This window comes from Mastomys coucha, unplaced genomic scaffold, assembly GCF_008632895.1.
Source record: "Mastomys coucha isolate ucsf_1 unplaced genomic scaffold, UCSF_Mcou_1 pScaffold20, whole genome shotgun sequence".
NCBI classification, from domain to species: Eukaryota; Metazoa; Chordata; class Mammalia; order Rodentia; family Muridae; genus Mastomys; species Mastomys coucha.
Window position 1 is genome coordinate 108,553,864 of NW_022196903.1, and position 15,157 is coordinate 108,569,020.

The following is a 15,157-nucleotide window of genomic DNA, read 5'->3' on the forward strand; positions in this document are numbered from 1 at the left end:
GTGTGTGTGTGTGTGTGTGTCTGTGTGAGAGAGAGAGAGAGAGAGAGAGGGAGACAGAGACAGAGAGAGACGTGTGTGCAGTGCATGGAGATGCCAAAAGATGGCATCAGATCCTCCGGGACTATATGTAACTAGAGTTACAGATAGTTGTGAGCTACCATGTGGGTACTGGGAACTGAACCCGGGTCCTCTGCAAGAACAGCAAGTGTTCTTAACCATAGAGCCACCCCTCCAGTCCCTCGTGTATCTATTTTAAACAAACGACTATAGACATTTCAGAGGACAAAGTCCTTATGTAGTAAAAAAAAATAAATTCTAAATGTCTCAACTGAGGTGTGCATATATTCAAATTCCATCTTCCACATGCCCGGCTATCTGAGAAGTGTTGCAAATGAAGAAACAAGAATGGTAAGAAGCCTGTATAGGGTTGTTGAATTTAGAAAGATGTCTGGAAAGGAGCCAATAAAGTTCTTGGCTTTAAATAAGACCCTGGTGACATGTCTCATTTCGATTTCTGAGATTAATTAATTATGGGAAAAATCTTAGCATTTATTTAAAGGGTCACATGGGAAAAGTTATACACTAGGAAAGGCCTGGCCTGAGACTGAGGGGCATTTCCAAAATGGGATGATTGGCGTGTGGAAAATTACTAGAAAAGAAATAATGCTTAATGTTCATGGTTTCCAAATTAGAAGGGAAAATTTATTTTTGATACCACTGTTGTATTTGAACCTTTATAAACTTGTCTGAGAGGAAGATCATGGAGTACACTGAAAATGAAACCTTTTCTGAGTTGTTTGTTATTTAGCACGATGCTGGACGTACGCGTGTAATTGGATTATTATGTATTATAATGCATATGGAAAGGTAGTGGGTTGTACCATCAAACATGTAAATGGATGAGAGAACATTCGAGAGCAGTTTCAGGCAGCAGTACACACAGAAATGGAGAGACTGAAAATAAAGCTGAATGAAGAAAGAAACAGACATTTTACCATGTGGGAACTGGTTTCAACAAGACCTCAAAACATTTTTTAAGACCCCTGCAAAAGGGGGCAAAACCCTGCTTGCTGCTCTTACAGAAGATGGAGTTTAGTTTTCAGTATCCATAGTCTTGGGCACTGCATACATGCAGTGAGCATACATACATCCTGGCACACACACACACGTAAAATAACAATAAGTAGATATTTTTTAGTTTTGTTTTATTATTTTTAAGTATGCATATGTGTGTGAGTGTATACATCTGAATGAAGGTATCCATGGAGACCAGAGGTACTACATCTCCTGAAACTAAAGTTATGGGCAGTTGTGAACTGCTAGATGCAGGTGCTGGAAACTGAATTCTGGTCCTGTGTAAGGGCTGAACCATTGCTCCAGCTTTGAATTTGTTTTTTAAGATCCCTGAAAACAAAACAAAACAAAAAGTCTTTTTTAGTTGTTTGTTCTTTAGAGATAGGGTCTCACCATGTAGCCTGGGATGGCCTCAGTCATCCTCCTCCTGCCTGCCTATGTGCTAAGAAAAAAAAATTGTAAGGTCTTACCATTTTTTTTTATCATTACACTTTGTTAGATGTGTGTTCATTATCTCACTAAACCCTGCATACAGGTGTAATCCACAATAATGCAGCAATGATAATTTTTAAAAATAAATCTAAAAGCCGGGCAGTGGTGGCGCACGCCTTTAATCCCAGCACTTGGGAGGCAGAGGCAGGTGGATTTCTGAGTTCAAGGCCAGCCTGGTCTACAAAGTGAGTTCCAGGACAGCCAGGGCTACACAGAGAAACCCTGTCTCAAAAAATAAAAAAAAAAATAAAAAAAAAAATCTAAAATATAAGGTCAAGACTAAGTCTTGGTTTCTCTTTATCTATGTGCCTGAAAAGAGTTTTATATACTGAATTTCCCTCTTTTTTTTTTTTTTCAAGCTGAAGAATGTTTGAGCAATTGTTCTACCATGAAATCTACCTAACAGATTATCTGGGGGTGGGGAGGGGATACACTCACCACAGATCTCTTCAGGGGAGCCAGACCCTGACTTGCCTTCCCTTCCCTTCTCTCTCCTCTTTAGTCTGAGGTTTGAAGAAAATAAACATAATGTCCGAGTCACATGTCTGTCACATCCCCAGATTCTCTGTCAGCTTCCCTTTTTATCGCTTGCCTTTCTCCCCTGTCAGAATTCTTTTACAACTTCCGGATCATTTGTAAAGGTCATAGTCACAGTTTGTCCCACATGAGCAGCTTTTGCTTAAAAAATACTTTAGTCATAGTTTGACACCCGCCCCCCTCCTTAATTTTTTTTTTTTTTTTTTTTAATAACACTAAGTATCTCTTTGCCTGTCTGCTTGCCACTCCAAATTTTGCAGCTCTCCTCAGAGGTCACCTCACACTTTCCTCTGAAAAAGAGTTTCCCCTACCTTATCAGACCCAACCTTCAGTTGTATTCTGCAAAACTTTCTCCCTACTTAAAAGTCAGCGGTGAAATAAAAACCTGTGAGGAATACCTCCTCCACAATGACTGCCCTGCAGGTTCTAGCAGATTTGTGCCAGGAACAAAACTTTCACTTTTCTGCACAGTGGGAAATCGGCTACATGCCTTTCCCTAATTTAGAGTGACTATTCAGTGGCTGCGTTTTGTTGGCGGTGCATGGGGATACAGGTGCAGTTCCTTTCTAGATTTCGCATTGTCTGGAATGTTCCATGTTATGGTCCAAAATATACTTTGCGTTCCCCAAATGAGAGGAAGAGCTTGGAGGACGAGGCGACTTTCACCAAAACTGGTGCTGAGTTTTGGAATTCTCCAACGCGGTTCAGTGCAACCAATGGGATGGTGTTCGCCCAGCTTAGGCCTTTGCTGTTTTACAAACTCTAGAACTAAAAGCTGAATTTCTACAAAATTCAAAAAAAAAAAAAAAAAAAAAAAAAAAATCACCTGGACGGTGTGGCCCAGAGTGAAGAGCTTTTACACAATGAGGCTTTGTTTGGCTTGAGTTTCCAGTGCATTGAAAAACCGATAAAAGTCCCGTGTGCTGCTTGTGAATGTTGTCCTACTGGGCCTCTGTTCCAGCGCTGGTGGGGCGGGGACGGGAGTGGGGGAGGGTTGTGAGATACTATTTCCCCCTCACAAGCTGCCCAGGATTTGCTTATGTAAAATCAAGCGGGTAGGAGACACTTCGGGAATAAAAATAGATGGACTGAGTGTGACAATGATTTGTGCACGGAACGACAAGCTCTGGTTGCCTGAGCAGATCTTTGAAAGGAATTAATTTCATCCCACTTGCTCCTATGAATCCTCACGAGGACTTTTTACATTTTATTCTCATAGGTTAGTTATTGGTGGGCAAGCATTCAGAAAAGGATTCAGAGTGTTGAGAAATGGTCCCCGGTGGGTTTAAATCACGAATGCTATTTTTTCAATACCCGTTAGATTTCAGTAAAATCATAACATCGAAATGTCTTCAAGATGTAATAGTGACCAATGCCTGAGGTATCACAACTGTGTTGGCTTTCCTCAGACAACGCACTCGGCTTCTAGGCTGTCACATCTCCAATCTTCGGGATCTCCAGGAAAGTAGATCCAACTCATATCTTCCAAGACAGACAACTTACTTTGTGGAGATATTGAACTTCATTCCTGACCTCCATTGAAATGGAAATTGGTATATGTTTTGAGTCTTTTTTATTTTCTTCTTTGCATCTGATGCTCCGTTCCCCTGCCTGTATGGATGGCCTGAGTGACTCCCTTCAACTTGGACATTGTCTTCACGATTTTTAATCAAATTTATCAAGATGGCACCACGTGCTGCCCTTTGCCCTTCATTCTTTCCCCACCCCTACACATCAGCTAATTCTTTAAGCTAGGAATTTTTTTGCATGGGTATAGAAAAAGAATGCAGGGGACACTGTTGCCAACTATCAAGGAGTAAATGGAGGTGGTATTTTGGTATCGTGTAGATGTGGAGGGTAGTTTCTGTACAAATATCGTTTCATTTCTGAGGCAGTTCGTGGCAGAAATTAACACGATCTGCCTCCCACAACACAAAAAAATAATGTCACAAAGGTGAATCTAAGATACATATTGACAATAAAGAGCTGAAAGGACACAGTGGGCGAAAGTCCTAACTAACTTGAAAAATATTTAACTGAACAATAATGGAATGGTGCCAGGTGCTAAAAGTCACCAGAGATAATTTTAATTGTTGTAGGCATAATGGTGTTCAATGACAGCTGTTTGGGAACAAAAAGGTTACTTCCTGCAAATTTCAGTAGGTTTTTCTCCTAAAATAAACTCTCATTGATTGTTAAAAATTACCAATTGTCCTTAATGGCAGTGGATACTGACGTCGGCTTTAAGCATGGAGTCGCTTCTCTGTGTTCACTTGTAAACATTATCTGGAGGAAGAATTAAAGGCATAATGTGGCCCTGTGTTATTTCTCCCTATGGAGAAATTACACGGCTCTTATGTAAGAGAAGTCATTGAAAAGAGAAAAAAAAAATGAGTCAAAAACTCCTTGCAAGCTGTTGCAACTTCCCTACTGAGCCTAGCCTCCCTGTTTTCCCTGTTTTCCTGTTTTGTTTTGTTTTGTTTAATCAAAATGACAATAAGCACTTTAAAATTATAATTGAAAAAGTATTCATGGTAATTTAGCAAATTGGTAAATAAATGTATGAGTTGTGTGTTGGCACAGTGCTACTAAAGAAAACCATTTTAGATGCTGTATTTTTCTACATGTTAAAAGATTCATCTTTATGTTCCTTGACCTAAGACTATAATTGTATGCGCTGTTCTTAAATGACCAAAGAAATTTATTTACCTTTTTTCTTATGGTGCTGGGCATGGAGCTCAGTGTCTTGTGTTTGAGCCTGTAGCACTAGCTACTTAGGAGACTAAAGTCAGAGAATCTTGAGTTCTAAGCCAACGTGAACATTATAGGGAAATAGCATCTCAAATAAATAAAGGCAATTTTTCAAAAGTTAAACATGTACAGAGTTTATTAAGTATAGGTTCTGAATGAAGGGACACTTTTTAAGTGAAAAATGATGTACTTCAAATAATCTATGTTAAACACAGATAAAGGTGTGCATGTAGAAAGCATGTATGCATGGAAACACATTCTTAGAAAAATGTGCAGACAAGAGACTTGGGAAAATGTCGTATTCGGGCAATGAAGTTAATGTTGGTGGTGGGTTAAGGGACAGATAATTTGTTCTAGCAATTTCTGTCTTCTTTTCAACAAGAATAGTTCCTTGCAACAGAGAATAATTGTTTTGAAATGGAAGAAGAACCAACACGAAGACAACTCTGAATTCTGGGTTCCTTTCGCTTTCCAGCGCTGGGAACCAAATGCGGACCTCGCGCATGCTCAGTGAGCACCTTACCTCTGCCACGCGTCCTAGCCCTCTGGTCATTTCTGGAACAATTTAATCTCTGTTAAGAAGGTCAGAAGTCTTCGGAACTATCGCCAGAAGCGGTCAACCAAGAGGTCTGGGTATGGATATGCTTGTACATACTAGCGATAAGGACACAAACAAAATCTGAAATGAAACCTTTCTTGGGTGTGATTGTGGGACTTTGATTTAAACATGCTTGGCATCTTAGGGATAAAACTCAGGGGTCAGGATGCTAATCACTTCCAAGAGTACAGTGAGAAGGCACCTAACTGGGCACCAAGGAGCTCTGAGTAACTCAGTCATACCAGGACCGAAGCGGGTGGAAAGCGGAAGCAGGGAGGAGTTCACAGCGCCCAGCAGGGAAAACCTTACGGCTCACCAGGAGGCCTGCTGTGTACTTCAAAAAAGTTCTAGGATGTGAACAAAAATGAAGTCACCTTCTCTCTAAATTACACTGATTTTGTCAGTCAATTCCACATCTCCATGCAAGATCTCACTGTATCCTGGCTGGGCATTTATCCTTCGCTTTGATCCTTAGAATTTGAACCCAGAACTTCGTAGTTGGGCTACTGCTGGGCTCCAACCCTCATCAGTCCCTCTCCCGTTATGTTTTCTCTGCTCTTTCTCCTTAGCATAGGATGTCTTCCTATTAAAGACAAAGATAAAAAGATATCCTGTTAAAAGCAGGAGCTGGATCAGGGTTATTATTAATAAATAAATAAATAAATAAATAAATAAATAAATAAAGAGAAAAAACCTCAAAACTCTTGGGGGCAAAAAGACATCAAGAATTAGTATTCCCCTTATAATCTTCCCTTTGTATTCCACTTCCAGGACACAGAACAATTCCAACTCAGTATCTGTGCTTTCTCACGACCATGGTGGGCCAGCAAAGGCCAAAAGCTCCCCTCAAAAGTGACATGAACTCACTCACCTGAGCCCGCCTCTTGGTAGACTTGTGTCACAAGTCTAAAATACAACAATAATTAACTTGCAAAAAAGAAAGAGAAAGAAAGGAAGAGAGAGAGAGTAAAAGAAAGAAAGAAAAAAAGAAAGAGAGAAAGAAGGAAAGAAAAAAAGAAAAGAAAAACCCATAAAGAAATATAGGTGGAGCCTAGCCATGGTGGCTAAGGTCGTAATCCCAGCACTTAGGATGCTGAGGCAGGGGAATTGCTAAGAATTTGAAACCAGCCCAAGCTACAATTGTAGTCAAGGTCTTTCTGTGTCTCTGTTTCCTCATCTGTAGTTTTAGGGTAATGATTTTAATACTTACAAAGACTAAAGTTAAAAACTGATAGTCAAATGCCTCACCTGACAGTGTCTGCCATAGGTGTCCAGTGAACTTCCCTGAACTATCTCGCCTCTCCTCAAAGCCACCAGCTGACCCCAGTGTCACATGACAGTGTTCTCTTACTCTCTCTACCGTCCCTCTTGGGCCCTCCCTCCCTTCTCTGCCATCACTGTTTCCTCTCCCATCTCCCTTTTTCCTCCCCCCACATCTGCCTTCTCCTCACCCTCCTCTCTCTACCCCACTTCCACTGGAGACAGGTTTCCTTAAATCACCCAGGCTACCACTACACTTGAGAGACCCCTCCAGTGGCCTCACAACTGAGATTACAGGCCTTCTCCACGGTGCCTGAGCCACGCCCATTTTTCTTTCTTTTTATCTCTTCTTTCTCAAGCTCACCCTCTTCCTACATTGGACTCTTTGAGGGTAACTTCTGCCTTCCATGCCAACAGAATACAGAGTAGAAGGACACACTCTGTAGGCTGGACAGCCAGCCCTTGCCCAGCCTACCATTCAGCTCAAGTAACCACGTGGCTATCTTAATCATACTTCAGTGAGTCTAGAATTTAGCTAGATGATGGTGAGATGGCTCAATGACATTCCAAAGAATTTACCAAATAGTCAATTTGCTCTGAGGTAATTAAGAGTTAACTATATACTAGAGTCCAAGGGAATCTAGCCAAGTCAATAAATTACTTGCTGTTTACTGAATACCAACTGTTTCCTCCACACACTGAGCATGCTTACCGTTTCCACAGCTTGCCTTTCTTACTGAGAGCTATTGGGTTTATACATTTTTTTTTCCGTGAGAAGGAAAAGATTCTTTGTGTGAGATACCATCTTAACCGACAGCTCTCAGATGGTTGGAAAGGCAGTTCTCTGCCTGGACTGGAGCTCAGATTCTGCAGTTCACACAGTAAAATACAGCATTGGATATCCAGCCTGTGTCTTGAGCTCTGGGATGTTTTTGGGTTTTCCATCATAGAGATGACACAAAACTTTCTTGTGTATAAGAAGTGTTGAATCATGGAAGGAGGAACAGCATCTGGATTAGAAATAAGAAGATTTTTGATGATTGAAGCCTTCCTATTCAGGTAGGCTGACAGAGAGAGGTAAGAATCTGCCTTGCAGTTGTTAGAGGACCTGAGTTCAATTCCCAGCACCCAGATTGGATGGCTCACAACTGCCTGCAATTTTAGCTCCAGGGATGTCTGACACCTCTGGCCTCTGCTGACGTCTACACAATGCATACACGTACACCTTATTTATAAAGGGTAAAAATAAACCTTAAGAATACTTCCAGTTTAAGCCAGGCAGTGGTGGCGTATGCCTTTAATCCCAGCACTTGGGAGGCAGAAGCAGGCAGATTTCTGAGTTCAAGGCCAGCCTGGTCTACAGAGTGAGTTCCAGGACAGCCAGGGCTAGACAGAGAAACCCTGTCTTGAAAAAAATCAAAAATCAAAACAAAACAAAAAAACCTTCCAGTTTAAAATTATACCTTTCCAACCCTACAGAGTGTGTTTTTCAGCCCCGTATTGTGTTAGCATGAAAGACAGAAGCTACTTGCAAAGAAAGAGTCCAATGTAGGAGGAAGGTAAGCTTGAGAAAGAGAGATAGAAAAAAAGAAAAGAGAGTGTGGCCCAAGCACTGTGGGGAAGGCCTGTGATCTCAGAAAATTCTAAACTGGAACATATTAAAATATTATGTTTATTTGTTTGTTGTATATGTAGGTTTCTATTTTCCAATGTGAGATGAGTTAAGGACCTATTAAGTTTAGTGGATATTCCCTATTCTAATCTTCAGGTGCTACAAATAAACAACATGGTCTCTATGTATTGATTCATCTACAAACATTACCAAGCTCCAGGCCCACAAGCATTTGGTATGTAAAGTTCTAGGATTTGAGGCTCTTCCTGTTTGGAAGAGTGTGTTATTTTGAACATAATAGTAATTCAATAAATGTGTGCTGAGTCACTGATTAAATTTAGTGTAGAAAATACAATTATTTGGGCTCTTTTGAAATCAACAGAGAAATGCTGTCAGAAAAGTGTCACAGAACAGTGATGTCAGAAACCCTCTGTGTCTCAGCACGTGTAAGTTCCAACCCTGGACCACAGTGTGAAACCAAACAAGTCTGTGAATACCTTTTGAGCAAAAGAGAATGCTATCTAAGGGAGCTGAACACACACGCCAGAAGCCTGGATTCCTCAGACAGCCAGGCCTTTGACCCCAATAGTGGGGAAAGCAATGATAAGCAGGTCTCCAATAGCTTAAGACCAGCCTGTTCTGTAGAGAAAGATCCTGTCTCAAAAACAAAACAAGGCCGGGCAGTGGTGGCACATGCCTTTAATCCCAGCACTTGGGAGGCAGAGGCAGGCAGATTTCTGAGTTCGAGGCCAGCCTGGTCTACAGAGTGAGTTCCAGGACAGCCAGGGCTACACAGAGAAACCCTGTCTCGAAAAAAACCAACCAACCAACCAAACAAAACAAAACAAAACAAAACAAAACCCCAAAGAATTTGCTAAAAATAAAATAAAAGGTTCGGGGATGCTCCACTCAGGAGAATGATTTATGAGTGTAAATCATGATGATATCATAGTAATATGAAGCACCTGATTACGGATTCAAGATGAAAGACTTGAGTAAAGCCATGTGCTTACCTACACTCCCTGTCCCAAATGCTCTTGAAAAGGTCAAGGCCCCTGCTGGACACTTCTGTGAACTAAAGAAAAAGAAACTAAAGCCCTTCTTTCAGGAGGATGAACAAGGGCCTTGCATTTCAGCCCTTTTGTGCTTGGTTGGTTACTTTCCTACAGAGTCACAACCTACCTAGTACAGGATGGTGAAACATGGCGCGGAAATGGAGAAGGCTAAAGTGAAGACAAGCAAGCTTCCACCTGGCAGGGGGAGGATACAGAGACAAGCTGTTTCTCAGCTTTCTTCCTAAATAGATTTTTATTGAGATACAATTCATATATAATAAAGTCATCCTTTTCATTAATTAGTTAATATATTTATCTTATTTTACTATGTAGCCTAGGCTAACCTTGATTTCACAGTCTTCCTGTCTTAGACTCCCTAAGGCTGTGATCCACCATGCCCAGGTTTAAGAAGGTTTTCATATAAATCATCACTGTCTCTCTCATTGTAGAGCAGTGGTTCTCAACCTTCCTAATGTTGCAGCCCTTAAATACAGTTCCTTATGTTGTGGTGACTCCCTCCCCCCACCATAAAATTATTTTTATTGCTATTTCATAACTTTAATTTTGCTAGTGTTATGAATCATAACGAAAATATCCTTGTTTTCTGATTGTCTGAGGCAACCCCTGTAAAAGGGGTTATCTGTCCTTTAGATTCCTTCCTGCTATCCCCAGGCGCCACTCCTCCATGCCCACCTCTGTGAATTCACCTGCTGTGTGGTCTTTGCGTTATAAAAGGAACCTTCTGCTCTGGAGGCTTGTGAATCTGGCTTCTGACGCTTCAGTGTGTTTGGGTGATCATCCATATTGAAGCCCCCCGTTAGTGCTTCATGCCAGGGGCTGGGCTGAGGGTGCAGAGATGGTACCTGCGTCCTGAGGATTCAAGCTTAGCACTTTACCGCCTCTTCCCCCTCCTTTTCCTGGCTCAATGATGACTTAGCCTAAGTTAGCCGTGTCGTCTGCTCACCTGCCAACAGACATCAGTGTTTCCACTCTGCGGTGATTATGGACAACTGTGAGTTCTCACATACAAGCTGTTTGACTTCTGCAGAGAGGTTTGTGTAACCTCTGGCATTCAAAGGCACCTACACACAAATGGCGCATATAAAAACTCATGCACACATACATGTAAATATGCACAAATAGATTTTTTTAAAGACACATAAGTAAATTTATGTGTACTAGGGGAGACTGTAAAAGCAATATTACTAAGAGAATAAGTGGATTTTTATAAGAGATTAATATCAAAAAATTGGGGAAGAGAAAAATGTATCCATGCAAAAGAAGGCACTGCTAAAATGTTTTGTCAATAAAGTCTCACCCATCCTCCAGTGCATCATTCCTCATCCCTCCCTCCCCCACTTCACACTACTCTACAAATTTGTCTAAATATATAAATGTGATGCGTGACGAACCTACTAGTCCCCTGAACATTAAAAAAAAAAAAAATCCAGCAAAAATGCAAAACAGAGCTCTTAGTCTCCGCCAAGTCATCACACCCCCAAAACAAATTCCAAACTTCACATCATCCATGTATGAAAGATGGCACTTCAGCTGTGGGTGCCAGGACTGGCACCCCAAAAATGGCCACTGCAGCAGCAAGAAACATGGAAACCACTCACCTCACAGGTGTCAGCTTCCAGTGTAAGAAGCAGGCAGCCAGGAGTGGGAGTGAGGGCTGGGAGGTAAGGGGTGGGGTGGGGGCCTCTCCTGGAAAGGAGGGGATTCCATTATTTAAAAGCAGAGTGTAAGGAAGCTGAGGCCACACCCTAAGAAAGTTCAGGTCTGAACAATGCAAAATGGAGGTCAGTAGTTCCTCAAGAGCAGAGTGGGCAGTTGGGTCCAAATGTTCTTAAGAAAAAAATAATCTAAGTAAGGTCCAGATCAAAAGCTGAGTCTGAGAACTTTTATACATAAATGCCAATAGTAAATATTAAGGATGAGCATGTGACTTTTTAAATTTTTTAATTCTTTGAAAACATCATACATTTATATACTATACTTTCACCGTTTTTATCATATCTACCCATCAAGACCTCCTTCTAACTCCTCTTTCTGCCCTCACTCTGGTTTCCTTCCAACTTCATTTCTATTTATCATCATCATTATTCTTGTTATTGTTGTTTGAGACAGAGTCTCTCTATGTTGCCCTGATTGCTCTTCAACTCATTATGTAGACAAGGTTGGTCTCAAACTCAGAGAGATCCTTGTGCCTCTCTCTCTCCTAATTCTGAGATTAGAAGCAAGAACTACCATGCTTGCCCCTCTCTTTTTTTAATTGTCACTAATAAGCCCCTAAATATAATTGATGCTGCCCATATGTGCACAGGGGCATCCACCAAGGCTTGGACAACTCACCAGTGGGTATAACAAAGATCAATAAAGCTTGATCTCTGCTCTCTAGATGCCTGCATCTCAGTAAGAAAAAGAGAGCATTCTAGAAACCCTATACCAAAATAACACCATACCAGAGGACTGTGTGAACCAGTCCACACAGAAACATATTCACATCTCCATCTCTTCTAGAAGGCACAGCACACATACAGCAAGTGTCAAAGCAATGAGCACAGTTTGTAACACAACAGTGATGGACATTAACCCTGAAGTGTGTGTGTGTGTGTGTGTGTGTGTGTGTGTGTGTGTGTGTGACAGAAAGAGAGACAGAGAGAGAGACACAGAATGTTTCATGTGCACTATGTGTGTGCCCAAGGAGGCCAGAAGATGGTGTTGGATCTCCTGGCACTGAAGCTACACTAAGTTGGAAGCTGCCTGATGCGGGTGCTTGAATCCTGGTCCTCTGCAAGAACTTAAGCATTCTTAACTACTGAACCATCTTTCCAGCCCATGTTAGTATTTTCTACTTTTGTATATACTAGATAATATATAATTATGTTATACCATATTATTATATTATATGATTATAATTTATTATCTATCATATCTTTTAGAAATATATACATTAGAGAAACATACATATACATATGCTTAGTTTTATTGTATAGCCCAGGATTTAAATTCACACACACACACACACACACAAGAAAAATGCTTCCATAAAGAAATCTTCAATGTCTAGCTTTTTCAAGATTTATTTATTAGACCAGATTTGTTTTGCTTCTTAAATATCAGAAAGAAAGAGATACAGAGGCAAAATGGAAAATTAAGTAGGTAGCTGGAAACCTGGAAAAGAAGCAACATATAAAAGCTGTTCCTTGGTGCACTGAAATTCATGAGTAACTATTAGAAAAAGATTTGCTTTCACATGCTTGATGAGTAACAGTAGTTTTTTCGATCCTACTGGGACCCTGATGTAGTGTTTTCTTATGTTATCTCACCGATGGAATTTTGAGACTATATTCTAATTCCATTGTATAAGTGAGGAGACTAAGCTTCAAGAAGATGACTCAGGGTCACAGTGAACAAAAATGAAAGCCAAGAACTAAAAACAAAAGTCTTGTTAACTTCAACAATATATACATGGAGTGGGTTGTGGGGCGTCCTGTGAGCTTGTTCTAAAATCAGGTCTCACTGTGTAGCACTGCCTGACTCAAAACTCAGTCTTCCTGCCTCAGCCCTCTGAGTGCTGGGAGTACAGATGTCTTTTTGATTTTTGTTTTGTTTGTTTGTTTTTGAGATGGGAGGCTGGGTGTCAATATCAAATTGGGAACTGCAGGAAAATTACATAGATGAATTTAAAAAAACAATCAAACAAACAAAAAACACATCCAAACCTCACATGTGGGAACATGTTGAGAATTATTCAAATGGTAACCATGTTTGTGGAAGTGTGTGCATGTGTGTGTGTGTGTGTGTGTATGTGTGTGTAACTTGTTCATCATGTTGAACTGGTTTTGATGTTTAATTTTGAATAAAGACCTTCAAATTCTCCTGAATTTATAGTGGCTGGAGATTGGTCAGGGTTGTCTGAGATAGAGACAAAAGTCAATGTGGTGGCCAGCAGCTGTAAAGAGCAGAGCAGTCCTCTCAACAGGATGCTCTGCTCACCTTCCACATGGTGGAATATTCTCTAATGCCAGTGCCATTTTACAGGACCCCTGGAAAAGAGAGAAAAACAATTTATTAGTTTTAAAACCCTCACCCTGTAAAAAGTAATGTAACATGATGTTTAAATTCTCAGGGACTGTCCCATTTAAATAGAGTCAAAGTAAATGGAGATCAAGTCACTTATCATCAACTGTCACTACTCAACTTGGACCCTTCCCACTATACTAAACACAGTGTGTATGTGTGGACCTACAGGCAAAGTGCTGCTCTTTAGACAAAAGCTAATATGTTGTAAACTTCAATGGGGGAAAAATCAAAACAAACAATAAAAAAATGAGCATTTGTTTTAATGCTATGGGGAGTCAGCACCAATATTTGGAAGGAATTCTTGTGGTTGGGAAATTGAATCAGGGACAAGCTCTTGTCTCTAGAAACTCCATATGGACCATTTTCCCAGTGTGTGTATACTGCTACAGGGTGGAGACCATGCGCTGCTTGCCATATTATCCCCCACACTTAGCAGACGGTCTGGCACAAAATAAACGCTCAATAAACGTTTGTGGAATGAAGGAATTTTGCAAGTACAGTTTATACAGTGTTTTCCCACCTTTTAAAAATGTCATCTATGGTTAAGAAATCCATGTGGCACCAACTCCTGGTCCACACAAACGTACACAGACAAAGACTCGAAAGCCACACTTTCTTTCATATGAGAGCCACATTCTGAGAGTTTATGTTTTCTATTCTGTTCTTTTTATTTGATTTGAAAATATGGGTTTTAAGCCACTAAATTGATTTCATAACCCACTAACGGCAAGACCGAGGTTTGAAAGTTTAGACTGTTTCTTCTCTGTTGTTTATTCACTGTCTTACTAGCCACAGACACTTTGAAAATCACAGAAGTTTTGATCCAGGGGACAAATTGTTTAGAAACAATGCAGATCAACTCTAAACTTTTGCACCTTTTATGAGTTCTCTGTGGTGGAATTTCTCCTTCACAGCTGTTGGTGAATTATGGGAATTCTTGTCACTGAAAGCTGATTGTTCCTTTTATCATAGACAGCATTTATCTCAGAATGGATACAGATCTATATTTAAGGGCCAAACCAAAAAAATTCTCAGAATTAAACCAAATAATTTATTTTGTAGTTCTGAACTTATCTTTAATATGACGTCAAATAAAACAAAATTAAAACTAAAATAGATCAAAGATTTTTTTTTTTTAAAGCTTATGCTTTTCATTAAGAAAGGAAAAGAACAGACATGCTGGGCATGGTGACTCACACCAGTAATCACCAGGACTCAGGAAGCTGAGACAGAAGGATCTCCAATTGAAGGCTAGCCTGGGTTACATAGCAAGCTCTTATCCAACACATACATACATACATATACATATATATATATATGTATATATATACATATATATACATATATATATACACACATATATACATACATATATATACTTATATACATATATAAACAAAAATGGATTTAAAGAAAAAACACATTATGGACAGGAGAACATATTTGGAAATTGTATATCTCAAAAGAGACTTGTATACATAATATATAAATACTGTTCCATATAAAATTAAAAAACAAAGTGATTTTAAAATAGGCAAAAATTATGAATAGTTTTTTCTTCAAGGATGTTTATAAATGACCAGTGGCTACATGAAAAGATGTTCAGTGCCGGGCGGTGGTGGCGCACACCTCTAATCCCAGCACTTGGGAAGCAGAGGCAGGCGGATTTCTGAGTTCGAGGCCAGCCTG

At 40.2% G+C, this 15,157-nt stretch overlaps 1 long non-coding RNA gene across 1 annotated transcript in view; it reads right to left on the reverse strand.

The window, feature by feature from the left end:
• Positions 1-12,883: 12,883 nt before the first annotated feature.
• The window catches only part of LOC116099429, a 5,323-nt gene continuing 3,049 nt past the window's right edge, over positions 12,884-15,157 (reverse strand). Inside the window, exons 2-3 of the long non-coding RNA XR_004122246.1 lie at positions 14,344-14,469; positions 12,884-13,431 (exon numbers count right to left, since the gene is read on the reverse strand). This is a non-coding gene — a long non-coding RNA (uncharacterized LOC116099429). The remainder of the gene's footprint in view (positions 13,432-14,343; positions 14,470-15,157) is intronic.